This window comes from Struthio camelus, chromosome 32, assembly GCF_040807025.1.
Source record: "Struthio camelus isolate bStrCam1 chromosome 32, bStrCam1.hap1, whole genome shotgun sequence".
NCBI lineage: Eukaryota > Metazoa > Chordata > Aves > Struthioniformes > Struthionidae > Struthio > Struthio camelus.
Genome location: NC_090973.1, coordinates 24,928 through 33,237, shown reverse-complemented (window position 1 = coordinate 33,237; position 8,310 = coordinate 24,928). Strand labels below are relative to the sequence as shown.

Below are 8,310 nucleotides of genomic sequence, written 5' to 3'. Positions count from 1 at the left end.
GGGCGGGGCCGTTAGAAAGGGCGGGAAGGGGCGGGGCGGGGCCGTTAGAAAGGGAGGGAAAGGGGCGGGGTGGGTCTGTGGCTGTTAAAAAGGGCGGGAAGGGGGCGGGCCGTGGCCGTTAGAAAGGGTGGGAAGAGGCAGGGTGGGGCGGGCCGTGGCCGTTAGAAAGGGCGGGAAGGGGGGGAGGGGTGGTGGCCGCCATTAGAAAGGGCAGAAGCGGGGCCCAGGAGCGGGAAGGCCGGCGATGTGCCGAGTGGTTGGGTTGCCTCGGCCACACGTGTTCGTCATGCGAGTAATGGGCTTAAAAACATGCCTGTTCTATGCCACAAAAAATGGTTTCCAGGCTGCAATGTTTTGCCCTAGTTCTGGCCACTGTGAGGTATTTCCTGGATTTTTTTTAGGGTGCAATTTACTGGCCAGAGGAAAAGATTTTTGGAGGTGTCGTTAATAACTGCAGGAAGAGGGTTGCTGAGTGTCGCAAATCCCTCTTTCTCTTAGCAGGTACCACTTTCCTCAAGGAAAGACTGGTTGGTATTAGACGTCACTGGTTCTGGGTGTCTGCCTGGGGAGCTGAGAAGACTGAAAATAGGAAGTAAATTGTAGCGCAGATGCATTAGCGGGTGCGCTGTTTCAGGCAGGTTCAGCGGAAGAGCAGCTTAGCGCACTCCTGGGCAGCGAGTCTTGCACGTGCTCACGTTTCAATGGTGGCTAACACCAGGTCAATAAGTGTCAACTGTCACGTGATTCTAGTGCGCGTCTTCATGCTCTGCTGCACTTCTAAATGAAGAGGAAACTTCTTAAGCAGTGGGCAGAAGACCTTGGATTCGCTTTGCTGTTCGCATGCTTGTCTGTACTTTGGTGTTTCTTGCTTAAAGCTGAGGATTTGTGGTTTTTCATTTAAGGTTTAGTTTGTTTAGGTTATTGTTGAGAGTCTCTCACTTGGGTTATGGCAAAGGGCTCAGGAAACGCTCGTGTAAGGCCATAGGGGCTGGCAGGGGCCCGCACAAGCCCACGCAGGCCCCCACGGGCATCCGCGAGCTCGGCAAGGGCTCCTCCAAGCCCGTAGAGCTCGGCACAAGCCCCCACGAGCCCACACAGGCCTCCACGGGAGCCTGGGAGCTCGGCAAGGGCTCCTCCAAGCCCGTAGAGCTCGGCACAAGCCCCCACGAGCCTGCAGTGGCTGCCGTGGGCATCTGTGAGCTCAGCAAGGGCTCCTCCAAGCCCATAGAGCTCGGCACGAGCCCACAGAGGCTGGCACAGGCTTGTACAGGCCATCATGGACCCATACAGGCTCGGCAAAGGCTTGTATAAGCCCGTGGAGCTCAGGGTAGGCCAGTATGAGTTCATAAAGCCTGGCAGGGGTCCGGACAAGCCTGCAGGGAGCACCACAGGTTGCTATGGTTTTGACAAAGGCTCGTACAAGTTTGTAGAGCTTGGTGAGGACTTGTGGCAGCCCGTAGAGCTCAGTGCAAGCCCGTACGAATCTATAGAGGCTGGCAGGGGCTTGCACAAAGCCGCAGAGGTCCCCACGGACCTGTACGAGCTCAGGAAAGGCTCGTCCACGCCAGTAGAGCCCGGTGTGGGCTCACACGAGCCCGTGGAGGCCCCGACAAGCCTGCAGAGGCTGCCACAGACTTGTACAGGCTCGGTAAAGGCTCCTACAAGCCTGTAGTGCTCAGTGTAGGTCCATACCAGCCGACAGAGCCCGATACGGGCACTCTGAATACAGGCCCTTACAATCCCATAGGGGCCGGCACAGGTGTATTCCAACTTGACACGGGCCTATACAGGCCTCTAGAGCTCAGTTTGCACTTGTACAAGCTCATAGGCCTTAACACAGGCCCGAATGGGTTCAAGGAGTCGTGCCAGGCCATAGAGCTCACTGTGGGCCCGTATGAGCACACAGAGCTTTGCAGAGGCCCCGACAGGCTCATAGACGCTGGCACAGGCCCGTATGGGTTTGGCAAGGCTTGTACAATGGCCCTCTCTTTTCCTTTCTTTGCCCCCCTGCCCCCGAGTCCCTCTATTTGCTCTATCATCACCTGGTAACTTTGTTACTTGTGTGCATCCAGAGCTCTCACTTTGTTCTCTTGTCCCCTGAATATTCTCTTTTCCTCTGTGTACGCCCCAGGGCTGTCCCTTCAGCTTTTTGGAAGCACCTGTGCGGAGCTGGGCTGCCTCTGCTACCCCGGAAGCCCAGCTGTCCTTGATGGAGCTAAGGGTAATTCCCTGACACCGGTTCCTTATGGGCTGCAGCTGTGGATCCGGGGGTGGGACCAGCCTCGGGTGCAGCTGGAGGGCACTGATGGCTACAGCTGGCACTGTTTGGAGCTAGGGACCGCAGTTGCTGAAAGCTTGTGCAGGGGCCAGTCTGGGACAACGGAGCTGCCACTTAGCAGTGCTCCGTGGGACTGATGCTGGGGCTGCACCACAAAGAAGGTGAGTGGAGCTGGGTGGTCCACGTGTGCTGGCGGACAGGAGCACGTGGGGCCTGGGGAAACTGCGTGGGGGACGGTGGTGCACCGGGGCCTAAGGACACGGTGGGGAAGAGCAGTGCACCGGGGCCATGGGGCGTGGTAAGGAAGGGGGTGCACTAGGGCTGGCTGGGGAAAGAAGGAGGTGCTCTGGGGCTGCGATGGGGCAAGGGGGGAAAAGAGGGGCGCCACTGTAGGGAGTGTGTGTGTGGAAGGGGTTGTGCTGGAGCTGGGGGAGGGAGGAACGAGGCACATCAGGGCTGTAGCGGTTCTGGGGGTAGGATGGGGGTGCATGAGGACTAGTGGGTGGTGGTTTATCGTGCAGGCGGAGTAGTGCGAGGGTCCCGGGTCAGATCGGGACTGTGTCGGAGGGGGTCTCAGGGGAAGTCGTGGGGAGAGTCGCAATGGGGGCAGGGGTAGCGTCAGAGCTGACTCGGGGCTGGTCGCAGCAGAGTCTAGGCAGCCTCAGGTAGGCGTTGGGGATCGCAGGGCCGCGCGCCACGGTCCACGCTCCAGGCTTTGCGGTGGCTTCCAGGTCTCGGAGCGGGTGGGGAGGGGTGGGCGGGCTGTTGACACAGAACCGAATCGCCACAGGGTCAAACCTCACCAAACGCCGAGGCCCGCGGCGTGCCGGGAGCAGTAGTATTCCGGTACTGGCCTTCCAGGCAGCCATGTTGTTCTGTGTGCCACGTCCTCTAGTCCGCTGAAAATAAATCCATGCGGCATGTGGTCTCAAAACTACTGGCCCTCATTGTGCTTCAGCACCCCCCCCCTAAATAGCCTCAAATCCCACCTCAGCTCCTTCTTGGGAGCTCTGTTTCTCTCAGATCCCTTTCTGACCTCCTTGTTTGCCTCTTAGCGCATACCATGTTTCTCTGTTTCCTTTTAGTATGCCTCACACCCTCTCAATTACCCTCCACTCCCTTCAGAAACTCCTCTGTTTTTCAGGCACCCTAGAAGCCTGTGTTCTCCACACCCTTCCATCTTCCAATCTAATTAACTCAAAACTGCTCCTAAAGCCTTCACTGTGCCCTGGAGGCCTCTCTTTGATGTCTAGTCACCCTAGGACTGCTGCAATCCTCTCAGAAGCCCTCCGTTGGTCTCCCTTCTGCTCCAGAGGCTCTCTTGGGTGCGTAGAGTCCTTAGGAACCCTCTAGTACCCTCAGAACTCCTCCTGAGGCGTTGGTAGTGCCCCGGAGCCCTCTTTGGGTCCAGCAGCTCCCTTAGGACCTATCTAAATCCCTCAGTACCCGTCTTTTGGCCTTGATTGTGCAGGAGCCCTCTGTTGGCCTTTTAGCTTTCCTAGAACCCTTCGAGTCCCATCTGGATCACTCCTTTTGCCTTGATTGTGGCCCTTAGTGCCTTTTTTTTGTGCCTTCTAACCCTAGTCTACTCTAGGTGCCCCAGAGCCCTCTTTTGGCCCTCTAGCTCTCTTAGGACCTCTCTTTTCCCCTCTGGATGCTTTGGGACTCTCGCTGCCCAGCGGCTTCCTTTGGTCACGTAACCCTCTTAGGCAACCTCTAGTGAACTCCGCACCTCTCTTTTGGCCAAAATTGTACCCCAGAGATTTGTGTTGGCCCTCTAGACCCACTAGGACCTCTCTAGTCACCTCTGAACCCCTCTTGAGGCCTTTGTCGTGCCACAGAGCTGGTTTTTGGCCCTCCTGACCCCTAAGCACTCCTCCAGTCCCCTAAGGACCATTCCTGAGGTCTTCCTTGTTCCCTGGAGGTTTTTTTTTTTTTTTGGCTATACAGGTCCTTCAGAACCGCTCTAGTCCCTTCACAACCCTTCCGGAGGCCTTGGTTTTGTCCTAGAGCCCTCCTTCGGCCACCCAGCCCTCCTAGCGGCCCTCTAGTCCGCTCCAGATGCCTCTTTTGGCCAAAACCGTGCCCCAGAGGTTTTTTTTTTTTTTTTTTTTTGCCCGCTGCTTCCCTTAGGAAATCTCTGGTCTGCTCTGGACGCTTCTCTTGGAGCGAATAGCGCTCCGGAGTCCTCTGTTGGCCCTCTAGACCCGTTAGGAACCCCTAGGGCAGTCTGGACCACTCTTTTGGCCTTCCTTGTTCCGTAGAACAGTTCTCTGGCCCTCCAAACCCCTTAGGAACTTTCTAGTCGCCTCTGAATCCTTCCTGAGCTTGTCCTTGCTCCCTCGAGCTGTTTTTGTGCTCACGTAAACCGCTTTAGGGCCCCCTCTGGCACACTCTGGATTATTCTTTCGGCCTTCTTTGCGCCGCAGAGCTGTCTTCAGGCCCTCCAGACCCTGTAACCCCTCCCTCTAGCGCTTTCAGAACCCCTCCGGAGGGCTCGGTTTTGTGCAGGAGCCCTCCTTTGGCCCTCCGGGTTTCTTAGAGGCCCTCTAGTCTGCTCCAGACACCTCTTTTGGCTGAAATTGTGCCCCAGTGTCCTTTGTCCGTCCTCCAGATCACTTAGGGCCCCTCTTGTTCTCTCTGGACCACTCTTTTGGCCTTCCTTCTTTCCCAAGGCTGTCTCTTTGGTCTTTGAGGCCCTTTAGGCCCCTCCGTAGTCCACTCGGAAGCCCTCCAGAGCCCTTTCTCACGTCCCAGAGCCCCGCGTCGGCCCTCCAGCCCCCTCGGCTGCCCTCTCTTCTGCTCTGGAGCCCTCTTTCCGTCTTTTATTTCTCCTCCCAGACCTCTGTTGGCCTTCCTCACCCCTTAGCACCCCAACTAGTGCTCTCCGGGCTACTCTTTCCACCTTCTTTGTGCCCCAGAGCTGTCTTCCGGCCCACTAAACCCTTTAGCCTCCCTCTAGTCCCTTCAGAAATCATCTCGAGGCCTTTGTCGCTCCCCGGAGCTTTTTCGGTCCTCCCGATCCCACAGGGCCCCTCCTATTCCCTCAGGGCACCTCATGACACTTTCCTCGTCCCCGCAGTTCTTAGGCTTTCGCCCTCTCGTCCCCGTTGGGCCCCTCTCGTCTGCCGAGACCCCCTCCTGAGTTCTTCCTCGTTCCCCAGAGTCATTTTTTGGCCACGCGGACCCCTTAGCACCCCTCTGGCGTGCTCTGGACTTCCCTTCCAGCCTTCTTTGTGCCCCAGAGACGTCTTTTCGACCTGCAGCCCCTTTAGCCCCCATCCGGTCCCTTCAGAACCCCTCCGGAGGCCTTTGTCGTGCCTCGGAGCCCTGCTTTTGCCGTCCAGTCCTCTTGGCGCCTCTCTAGTCCACTCTAGATGCCTCTTTTGGCCAGAATTGCGCCCCGGAGCCTTTTTTTGGCCCATCGGGTCCCTTAGGACTCCTCCAGTGCATTCCGGACTACCCTTTGGCCTTTCTTGTTCCCCAGAGCTGTCTTCTGGCCCTCCAGAGTCCTCCGGAGCCATCTAGTCACCGCTGAACCCCTCTTGACGGTTTCCTTGCTCCCCAGAGTCTTTTTTTGGGCCGTGTAGACACCTTAGAACCCCTCCAGCGTGCTCCTGACTACTCTTTTGGCCTTCCTTTTTTCCCAGGGCTGTATCTTGACCCTCTAGACCGATTTAGGACCCCTACAGCGCCCTCAGAACGCCTCCGGAGCCCCGCGTCGGGCCTCCGGACCCTTCGGCAGCCCCCAGTTTTGCTCCGGACCCTTCTTTTAGCCCTTTATCTTCCCTCACAGAGCTCTGTTGGCCCTCTAGGCCCTTTAGCACCCCTCTAGTGCACTCTGGACTCTTAGGTTTTTCTTCTTCCCCAGAGCTGTCTTTTGACTGTCTCGATCCTTTGTTGCAGCGACCTCAGAACTGGCACTGAGGCTTGCTTACGCCCCAGTGTGCTCCGTTCATCATCTAACGGTCTCAGCACCCTCCTTTTTCCCCTCGACCCTTTAGGGAGGCGTTTGTAGTTCTCTACCGGCTTGTTTTTATTGCTCTCTGCCTCCGCCGGAAACGTCTAATCCGGTCTGGATTCCTCTGTCGAGCTTTGTCGCGTCGCACAGACTTCTGTCGGCCCCGCAGACCTCTGAGGAGCCCCTTCATTTTGTTCCGGGCTCTTCTTTGTGGCGCCCCAGAGCGCCGCGTCGGTCCTTCAGCCCTCTTAGCGTCCCTCTCGCGCCCTCGGGAGCCGTCCCGAGGTCTGCCCGCGTCAGTCCTCCCGTTAGCGATACGGAGATAGTATTCTCCTGGGTGACGAACCTTTCTATCCGCTGCCCTCTTTTTCTAATCCTTCTAGGTACTATCCAGGAAATAATCTTCTTTAGAAGTACTTCTATAACAGAAGAGGTCTTGTTGCAGGAGTTCATTTTAATATCCTGCTTTGCCCTACAGGAAATACTGCCCTGCCAGAACAGCTGTATTCTATGCAGACCAGAACCAATTAGAGCGCTGCGGTATCGTGTTCCCTTTATAGGCTAGGTGGAACGTTGTAATTTCTTTCTAAGTCTAAGCAGAACCCATGTCTAGCGTGTAATGCAAAGGCTTGCGCCAGTTTGAGCGGAAAGAAGTTTAACAACGTACCTCTTGGTATCGTGGATAGACTATATGAAGCCTTAGTAGCAAAAGAGATGTTCTGTTTCATAGAAGAGGTCTCTTTAGCCTTTCTGTGCCCTCCAGTCTAGATACTGAGCAGAAGAAGGAGAGTCTCTTCTGCGCAGCCCTGTGTATTTATGGCAGCCATTGGTTTGCCCCTCCCCTCCGAAGGGCTTGTGGGTAGGGCAGTGGGTGGGGCCTAGGGTTACATAAACCGGGGGTCTCTCCCCACTGAGGTCATTCTGCTTTTGGTCTCCTGCATCGGCAGTGCTCTGGAATCACCTCAGCTAATAACAGCATTCGAGGCTGTAAAGCGATCCCAGGAGACTCATTCCTACAGTTGGGGAAGCAAAGGCCATTCATGAACGTAAGAGCAGCGGGACAGCTCTGTGTTTTTTTTTCTTAGGCTTTGCATGAAGTCGTGGCGTGGAGAAGCCGAGCGCCGAGAGGGAGGCTGAGCAGGTGCGAGGGGCAGCTTGCGGCGGAGAGCTTTACGGTGCGGCAGGGTGGTGTCGGGCTGCCTCTGGGTGATGTCCTTTGCTTTGCTTTTTCAGGCGCTGTGCGGGCCTCTTCCGGAAGGGCTGAGGATCGGAGGTGAGCGGAGCAGCGTGTCAGTAGTCGTAGGGCTGTTGGGTGCCGCCTGGCCACAGAGTAACTTTGTTGCGTTGGTTTTCCCAGGTGCTGGGGGGGGGGTATCCCCTTCCCCCCCCCTAAGCTGCGGTGTCTGAGTTTGGACCAGGTGCGTCGCAGGTGAGGAGAGGGAGTGTGGTGTTTGGGAGGAGGGTGTTTTTGGGGGGAGAGGCCGGAGCGGTGGGGCACGCGGGTGCCGGCTCGCGCTCTCTTTTGGCAGGTGACGACGGGGAAGGTTTGCGACCGAAGGAAGATCCGAGAGGACGTGCCTGGTGTCGAGGTAGGCTCTCGAGGACGGCCAGTGACCCGGAGCACTCCCCAAGCTAAGTTGCGCAGCCCCAGGGTGTTGGTGTGTCGTGTGGGGGGGTGTGTGTGTGTGCACGTGCTGCCAATCAGCGTAGGGCAGAGGGCTCCTCAGGATGAGTGCTGTGCGTGAGGCAGAGGCGGAGGGGGGGGTGTGCCAGGCCAGGCAGCTCCAGCGTGTGTCTGCGTTGTTGTGTCCTGTGTCGTGCGTGTTGTAGGTGTCCTGTGTTTTGCTCAGGTCTTGACATTGCTCTTGTCCTGTGTGATTGTGGAGCACAGCGTACACTTTGCAGCGCTAGGGTGTTAGGCATCCAGAGGGTTTTGAGCAGCCGGAGCGCTCGGCGTCTCGTCAATGGGTCGCGTCTCCTTCTGCACTGCCCACAAAAAGGGTCGGTGTGCGGTGTTGAACTTGCATCGTAGCTGTCCGCGGCCGCTCTTCTCCGCCTTTGTGGCGATGCT

General features: G+C 57.1%; 1 long non-coding RNA gene across 1 annotated transcript; it reads right to left on the bottom strand.

The window, feature by feature from the left end:
* Positions 1 to 356: 356 nt before the first annotated feature.
* Positions 357 to 7,088, bottom strand: LOC138063563 (uncharacterized). The gene is made up of 3 exons (XR_011137092.1): positions 6,907 to 7,088; positions 3,133 to 3,177; positions 357 to 3,040 (listed from the first exon to the last, which is right to left on the bottom strand). It is a non-coding gene; the product is annotated as an uncharacterized lncRNA (long non-coding RNA).
* Between the last annotated feature and the right edge of the window lie 1,222 nt (positions 7,089 to 8,310).